Source organism: Anticarsia gemmatalis, chromosome 15, assembly GCF_050436995.1.
Source record: "Anticarsia gemmatalis isolate Benzon Research Colony breed Stoneville strain chromosome 15, ilAntGemm2 primary, whole genome shotgun sequence".
NCBI lineage: Eukaryota > Metazoa > Arthropoda > Insecta > Lepidoptera > Erebidae > Anticarsia > Anticarsia gemmatalis.
This window is the reverse complement of record NC_134759.1, coordinates 2,814,785-2,824,440: the sequence shown is the minus strand read 5'-3', so window position 1 is coordinate 2,824,440 and position 9,656 is coordinate 2,814,785. Positions and strand designations below refer to the sequence as shown.

General features: G+C 33.2%; 1 protein-coding gene across 1 annotated transcript in view; it reads left to right on the top strand.

The window, feature by feature from the left end:
• Positions 1 to 6,703: 6,703 nt before the first annotated feature.
• LOC142978685 (organic cation transporter protein-like) overlaps positions 6,704 to 9,656 on the top strand; it is a 38,759-nt gene continuing 35,806 nt past the window's right edge. The window contains exon 1 of the mRNA XM_076123195.1: positions 6,704 to 6,996. The gene's annotated coding sequence lies outside the window, so the exon portion shown is untranslated. The remainder of the gene's footprint in view (positions 6,997 to 9,656) is intronic.

Here is a 9,656-nt window from a genome sequence, read left to right as displayed (position 1 = left end):
ATTTAAAAGACTTTCTTAAATTATTTTGTTAGTATGTCCTTTGTTTTGCTAGCGTTCCATTAAATTGCCATCATCTCATTCAATGTTAAGCATTTATCACTTTAAACATCAGACTAAAACCTTCCTTTAAAATGTCTTTAATAAAAAAATTAAATGTTCTTCATGAATTTTTTCCTTGTGTATGTTTGTTACGTGTTGTGAATGTGATTTTTAACTAAATTTGTAAATTTATAACGTACGGAACTAAGTTCCAATAAAATAATAAGCAATTCCGAAAAAGCACAAATTAATATAGAGTATATTCGTATAGCATATAAACTTTTATGTAATATTTAGAATTTAATATCGTGATTTATCCAGAAACCTCAAATATGATCCTATGTATAATTCTAAGAAACTGGCATTACATATTCTATTGATATAAGGGCTGATTTTCCGACCGTATAATAACTTTAATCACGGAATAATTTTAACGCTTTTGACAGACAGTCAAGAGCATCTGTCATTAATGTCAAAATTTTTAAGTTTTCATATGATAGGAAAGTCTGTTCTAAAAATCAAAATAAGAAATAAACTTAATATAAAGTGCCATAGTAGATCAATCATAAATAAAAATGGGATAAATACTAGCTTCAAGCTATGTGATACTATTTTACTTATCAAAAAATATACATAAACAGCTAGCTGGAATGTAGAGCTTAGAAAAACATTAGCCCAAAACATTTAGATTTATTTTATACAACAATGGTTGTGCCATTGTGGTTATTGCTAATTGTACCTGCTGCAAAACTTTTATAAGCACTTAATAAAACTATTTTTACTCATTATTTTGTTTTTCCTTTTACACCACCTATATTATAACTGAAGTGCCTTATTGTATTTTTATTGCAAATAACGCAGCTGAAACTCTTGCTATGATAATTTTACTAGGCGCAAACGCGCAGACGTAATAAGTTTAAGGTGCGAAAACATCTAGCAAACGGGTTTCAAAGAGATCATGGTGGCTTATCACATTAATGTTAAAACATCATAGTTACTCATTGTAGCGCCAGAAGAGAAAATATTTCAGTATCTTTTTTTTGTGAACTGCTAATTTTTTTTTTTCATTAAAAAGACAACTCCCGCACTAAGAATTTCTCTTGTGTCGCGGGGACTTTTACAAACATACAAACAACGGACACAAAGCACAACCAGACCCGAAACAATTATTTGTCGATCGCACAAATAATTGCTCCGTGTGGGAATCGAACCCACGACCTCCCGATGCAGTGGTATCGGCGTGGTGACCTAAACCACTGCGCCACGGAGGCAGTCATTAATAAAATCGTTTAAAATAATTAAAATCGTTTTTATTGACATTTGACCTTAAAAAGCTGGAGTGTCCAACATCTTTTTCACCATGACTTTTATACGCCTTCCAGCTCTCGTGAACATATCCATAGATTTTTATAGTCTCCATTGAATCAGTCATAACTAATTCATCTCGTTCTTTATCTTTCCCACATATCTACGAGTTAATTTCACACACAACCAATTAAAACTGTTACTGACCCTGTACATTCTATTTTAAGCGTACAATTATGACATGAGTATCGTTCTAAGACATAGGTTCCCAAAGAGGGTGATACTGTCCCCTAGGCACTGGTGCTGCTCGAGGAAGGCGGAAGCCGGTCTAAAGACCTATAATATTATATATAAACAACATATAAATTATAATATATGTCATAATGAAATTAAAATAAATAAATTATATGTTGTTTATATATAAACAACATATAATATTATATGTACCTTCATAGGTTTTATCACGCCTATTACACCCGGAGTCTAAGCACGGAGTGAAGGCGTTTTGCCATTAATAATTATAATCTAACATAATTTGGAAAAAGACCAATAGCATTTCGTCCGACCTGGAAGTTGAGCCGTGTCACAAAGGCACTCGCAGAAGTCACAATTATAAGAGTACAAAATTGGTATCATTATTACGTTAATGGTTGATGAATTTTTATTCCTCGCAAAAGGGAAGTTAGTCTATAAAAGATTGAGAACCTATGATCTAAAACAAGACAAAACAACTTATAATAAATTTATTCTACACTCATCGCACACATCTGGTATCGCTGGTTTATTTTTATCACAATAACGGTCGCGGGAATCGAACTGAGCTGTTTGAAGTAGTATTGATAGAGGTAAGCAGCTTATATGGAAGGTAAGCAACTTATAGCGCGGTTAGCCCTTAGATGGAATGCCAATTATTGGTTTGTAAGGACGTTACCTGCTCGATGCAACGGTAACAGAAATATTACTTCCAATGTTTCTTCTTCGTATTCATTTTAGTCAGTGACACATATAGCATTTTACCTGTCGCGGAAGTTAATGGCTTACATTATGCATTTCGGAGTTAAAGTTGTGACGTAAAACAACTGTCATGCTCTAATTTAAATCAGAAGATATCGTTAGGGAATTGCTTGAGATTCCTTATGACAGTTTAAAGGGAATATCATTCCCCAAACTTGAACTGCATCAGTATAGGCTACTATTGGTCTCCTGTAGTGAATGGAGGTAATGGATTTCTCTAGAACATAAAACGTATCAAGTACAAAATATCGACAAAAATTACAACTTCTTTCCCTTACCTCGAGTAAATGACCTGTATTTACTTTCATAATTATTAATAACTCCAAGGTATTTTAACTTTCTGATATATTTTCATATATAATTAATATCTGAAAGCGCGGCCCTCACACACAATCTCCATTTTTGTAAAGGCCGTTGACATTGCTCTTGTGATGATGAAACATAGCGCGCTATTTATAAATTTCTTACAAATTTCAGACACTTTCTTTGGTATTGAAAAGACAAACTGTTATAATTAGCTAAATAACTAGATTTGGAATATCTTGTTTTAATTTAATTATGTTAATTTCATTTACATAAGAACAATTATTTGCATTTACAGTACTTTATATAATGCCGAGTGAGTTAAACCTTTGTAAGCTGTACATAAAGATCTACATAGAAATTGGTACATACATAAAAACATGCCTTCCTCTCGTGGGCATAGGCAGAGACCGAAAAACTTGATACTATCCTTGCAAACATCCCATACTTTATTTACATTCATACATCTTGTCGTAAAGAACCATCAGTAAAATTTACTGTAGAATTGAATTAATTAAATTAATGTTTCTAACATAGCAAAGCAAACAAGTTGCGATTTTTTTAAGTGAATCTACATACGTCAAGCCTTGACATAGTAACACTATGGACTTTAACCTCAAAACAGAATTGTGCCTACTTACCCCCGGTTTCTCAGGTACATTTAGCGGTAGTTTATCTATTCATAGCGTTAAAACTCATACAAAAAAAACGTTATTGAATAGATAAACTACCGTTAAATGTACTTAGAATCCGGGGGTTACACATGCAACAAGATTCAAAGTCTTAAACTGACGGCAACAGACCCATCTGTTATCTTGTCACCTCGCGTATACTGACCTGATGATAAACGTTATCAATATTCGGTGACTCAGCCGATCTGTGTCAGAACCTAGACGTTGTCCTTCAGAACAAGAACGTCTTAAGTTTCTTTAAGAGCAGTTTGAACCTGTGCCCTTTTGAAAACGCGCAATGGGTGAACAGTGACCAGACATTGCAGCTAGTAGAAGAAAGTCTTAAGTCTCTTTGGAGAAGTTTAATTTTATGCCTTTTTGTAAGTGTGTTATTAGTAAACACTGTCCAGACGTACCTAGACTGTATCTAGTAGAAAAACGACGTAAGTTGTTTGAGTGCAGTTTGATAATATTTTGTAAAAGTAGGTGTCAGAAAACTGGCTAGACAGTGCACTCAGGAGAAGAACGGCGTAAGTTGTTTTAGAACAGTTTCGTCTTATGACTTTTTGAATAAGATGATAGGTAACCACCGTCTAGACTGTAGACTCTTAGTAGAAGAACGTCATAAGTTATTTTAAAGCTGTTAGTACTTGCGTCTTTTTTAAATTGCGATGATGGTCGTGAGATTGAATGCTAACTAGCAATTCTCGAAGCCTTATTTGGTATTAACTGACGATTCAACCGCATACCGATACTATTGGTTACTCAATATAGATTTAATTTATACGAGTTTTTCTGCACTTTCTATTAATATCAAATCCTCTGACAATCAGACTGCGAAGTATTTTAACTTTAACTATTCAAAAGTTTATCTATTCAACGCCGTTTAAGCTTAAAAAAAGCGCTATTGAATAGATAAACTACCGCTTAATGTACCTCAGAAACCGGGCATAAGGGGAGTCTTCCACGTGATAGAGATAATAAGAAAAGATATTAAGAAAACCCCTGCAAAATAATTAACACCAAAATAGATCCGACTTTATTAGGTCGCTAAAAGAAACGAATGAACGGTGTACTCATTTGTGATTCTTGAAGCCAAAGAGATTTTATTACAAGTTCATACATACTATTATACGAAAAGACTTTTTCCCCGACCTAATATAAATGACAATGTCTATCTGCCTGTTGCGCTTTCACTGCTAAACAGCTGTTCCGATTTTGATATCATGGAGATACGAAGACACTTTAAACGCATATACGAAGCCGCGTAAATAAACTAGCTAAAAAAACAACAATTTCATAATACTGTCGTCATTTTAACCAGATCTAAATCAATGCGTCATAAGTCATTCAAAACTCCGCCATTCTCTGGGGCTAAGGACAAACAATGGCGCATCCTGTCCCGCGTTAAAGAATCATTCTTTTGTGTATTGTTTACTTCTACACACCCAATATGGTATTTTGCGTGGTTTTTTGCGCTTTGCGAAGATTATTGGTGAGAGAGTTGCAGTTGAGGTGGGTATGTATACCATTTCTTCCCATCGCAAGGAGAGTTGACGACAGATAGGTAGAAAAACAATAGGCAAATATCTATACAGCATATTTTTGAGGATGAAAACTTGTTGTGCCGATCCTACTCAATGTAGGATAAAAACTATTTTATACATCTTCATCAGAATCAAAGTCAATTCAGAATACAGAGTTATTTTCCAAACTTTAGTGTTATATTAGTTAAGGTGTGGTCTTTGTACCATTTTTTCCCGGATGAGTTTATTATCTAGGCAATACTTGTTTTAAGAAAATTGGTATTTACAGTTACAATACGATTACAGTTTGATTTCTTTACCTAAGTTCCACCTATCTATGCTATGAATAAATTAGTTACAAATGAAAAATCTTTAAAAACTATTGAATCAAATAAAACTACTTGGAATTAATCTATGTAGAAGATAATAATCATCGTATAAAATAAAACCGCAATGAGTAATATTTATCAAATGAATTTCAAAGATAATAAAAGAAATGTAATGATATTTTTTTCATTTACTTGTCACGTTTTACCCATACCACAGCTAAGTGACATCACTATCGTGTATCGAATGCAATAGTGCTGCATATCAGAGAATGAATATAAAATTGGGTTAATATTTTTTTGGATAAAGAGGTCAAACTGTAATGGATAAAATGTTGCCAATAATAGATTGTTTTAATTTTACAATCGTGTAGGTACATTCTTACGACATAACAGGGGGATAGGTGTAGACCACATTTAGCAAACATTGTTTTATGTTTCTAATAATTCAGTGCATCTATTTTCAATCCGTAATAATCTATGGTAATAATATTTTTTGTATGAATTAGTACAATACTTCAGTAAATGTGGGCTTAAAACACTTGTATTAAAGCTGTCTTCTGTTTGATACATTTTCAAGTTATATTTTATATTACTTTCTTATCCACAGTGCAACACAAAAAATCACCCTGCAGTATTTTTTTGGTCATCGTTGATCGATGACTTAGAAATGTAAGAATAAAAGATATAAATACTCTCTTTATTATTGGGACTTTGTAATAACGGTAGCAAGCATTCCAACATTTCATGTTACCATTTTTTTATTAATATTGCGATGAACAAACTGGAATGAGCCAGACAGGAATAAAAAAGTTATTAAAAACTTGACGCCATAACGTCCTTTTTTAAACGGCAAAGGTATCAAGGATTCTGCCTGTGTGACACATGCGATCAAGAACACAAGTACATTTTAACATTTTTTTTGTTTTATTAAATTTTGACTTCGGAGTTTCGAACATTCTTAGTCATTTTGTTATTTAATAAAGATCAATTTTATGCACTTATACACATTTAAAATGCATTCTATATCATAGTAAAGTTACAGTTAGTTCGGATACAACAGCTGTTACATTATCACTAGCAATATAAACCTTATTATTAAGCGCTAACGGTTATAATTGCTTAACCAATTCACACATGTGTTTTCGGTGAACACAATGATCACGTGACGATCACGCTATAGTAAGCCTCACCTAAAAAAATATGGGGTCATCGGCTCATCGCCATTCAGTTATGTAGATAGCAAATCGATACTAATGTTTACTACTGCGTTAGTATTCTTCTAATCGCTTATTAATAAACGAGATTATCTTAAAACGCACATTGCATGCCATTGACCAGCGGAGCGAAGTGTATAATGGAGCTGAACGATCGATTCCAAATTTCGATTTCTATTGCTGTGTTCGTATGAAGAGTTACACGCGGGTCGCTATAAATAGTGGAGATGTAGGGCGGGCAAGCGATACGGTTAGTGTGTGCACACGAGCAGCGTAAGCGCGTGGCGCGATAACATGACGTTTCTGTGACGAACCCACTCGGTCGGAACCGCTCGGAGCCAATGCAACCGCGCCGCTAGACGTTTCGCTCAGTTCGACGCGTACGCTTCGCCGGCCGGCCATTCTTAACCAAATAACGTACAAAAATCCGTGTCAATTTACAATAACGACATTTCAAAACTTTGTCTCACATCCTTGTGTACAAAATAAGTGCATTTTCCTATGTCCCTGTGATAAAATATAAGGTTATATACTGCACATTCCAACGTGGTGTTTCTGTGAATTGGGTCATGGTGTACAAATTATAAGATTCTTTGTAAGTATTGTTATTTTTTTAATTTTTCAAAAATTTAACGTGATACCCAGGCAGGGCTGTACCCTAATTTAGTGAGGCTAAATTAAATCGATTATTTATAGTCGATACCTGAATGAATACTCGTTCTTGTTTACTAAATAATTATTTAGAAAATGTAATTTCAAGTGTACACTTTAAGTAAATTGGATTACGCATTCCTCGTAACGTTGGATATTACGAGTGTCGTAACGTAGTTTTATTTTAACAACAGTTCTGTTTTATGGTGAAAATAAATCTTAGAATATTTGACCTATTTTAAAAAGTGCCAATAATTTTTGTCGCGCCTATCTATTTTTAAATTTTACTATTGTCTGAGAATCCATTGTTGACTAATCGACTAACACATTAAAATTATCGGAAAAAAAAACTATACTTTATCGTAAAAATATAGTATTTTATATTTATTGTTATACGTTTGTACACATCATTGTCTCTGGCTGCGTTTCGTAGTATTGTTAAAAATTACCTGACACGTATGATCGAATGGTTTAACAATACAAATCGCTGTGGGAGTTCAGTTGCGTTATGAATAGCCATGTTGCCTTTGGTGCACCTTTGAGATCGGAAATAACTTCGTACTTATCTAATATACCAGTACCAAAAAGACTTAAGTGAAATACGGTAAATCTACCCCTACGTCTTTCTTCTTCTGAATGTGCGAATATCTGAAATCATTCTTACGAACTTCAGTTCCAAAATGTCACATCACCAGTTTGGATAACTGCATTTTATGCCCTTTCTCTTCTAAAGTACTGTAAATATCACATTCACGTCTAAAGAAATAGGTATTACTTACGAAGACAAGCCTGGCGAAAAGTGAAAGTATTGCATGCCTTCGAGAATTACGTGTATTAAAAATTCAAACTCATTTAGGACCGTATTTATAGACTGATAATAACTTAAAAGCATGGACCGAACCCATCTGATGTTAAAATATTAAACATATTTGTTTCATATAAAATGGGGAACATAGTGTATTTAATACAAACTTTAGGCACCCATTTTGCCTGAAGTAGGCACGAAAGTAGAACAAAATAAAATAATTATAATACTACTGTACCTAATTATACCCAAAGCTGTAGGCAGAGATGAAATACATTTTGTTTCGCTATTGACAGCATCCCAGGTAATAGGGCGAGCCTATTGCCATATACTCGTAAATATTTGTACTAAAATAGGTGTTGATTTAGTATCTTGCGTTTGCGTTTCGCCATTAACAGTGTTAGTCCCATGTAATAAGAGTTGCTACTCATAAATAGTCATACTAAAATAGTTGTAGAATTAAAGCACATCACTATTGTTCTTTTAGTCGATTACAAAGACGAGTCGGTTACAAATTAATGTCATTTCAAAAGTTCTCTCCTCAATCTAACCAGGATGAAGGTGTCGTTCATTTTATAGATACGATAAAACTTACTATGTCGAACAACTATGGTTTACTTTGTGGTTCCTTTAGTTCTCACATTGTATGAATGAAAAAAGATTATTATAATAAAGTCAATGAAATAGGAACTGAAAAGGAATTGTTAATAAATTAATTTGAAAACCTTATCTTAATTGATGTGAGTAAACATAATATTACTATTGTGTATAATTCATCTACAGAAAAAATAATTTTAATGGTGTAACTAATATGTAAGTGTATTTAATTGAGTGGTGAAAAAAAAATATTTGTATAGAATTAGTAAGAATTTTAATTGAGCTAAACCCAATTATGCCCAATGGTTAAATTCTGGTATCCTTTTAATCGAAAAAAATTATTAAAAAAAAATCATCAAAAAATTACCAAGCCATTTAAATATTCTTCGAAAACACAAAATAGAACTAAATTCAAATTTGAAAATCAATAAAAAAAAAATCTCATCTAAACACGGTCTTTAAGGTCCACAGCTAAAATATTACATTTCCAACAAAAGTATGACTACCACATAATTATCTTATTACTGATAAAACCATATGAATTCCAGTTAATAATAGCCGTACATACCATCTGTTGCTTCACGGCTTTACAACGGCGATATATTGCCCTTTGTACCCAGAATGATTAACTTCATGAAATTCTGTAGTAATTATTACTTGCTTTTGCCCGCAACTTCGTCTGTGTGAAACAATTTCTAGAGTTAAAGTAGTATTTTATATGTGTATCAACCAGGTAACTAGTTATATGGAAAAAATCGTCAAAGTCTATTTAGTCCCTTTGGCGTGATTGAGTGACAAACAGATATACATTTAAACATCCATATCTATCCATCCACCTTTCGTATTTTGAATTGTAGTATTTTTAGTAAAAATATCGAGGAAGACTTCCAATTTCTCTATTATATATTATGTTGTAGTCAAAAGTCATAACCAGTCAAAACTACTATTGACTGACTTTATATTAGAATATGGAAAATAATGCTAATACAGAATCAGTCAGTCTGAGACCACGGCCAATGCAATCTGCGCCGAAACGTCAAGCAATCTAAGGTTAAATACGTGTTCGCGTTAATTCCCGTATTTTATTATATAACTAGCTGACCCGCGCAACTTCGCTTGCGTCACATAAGAGAATCATAATTTTTCCCGTTTTTACTCTGCTCCTATTGGTCGTAGCGTGATGATATATAGCCTATAGCCTT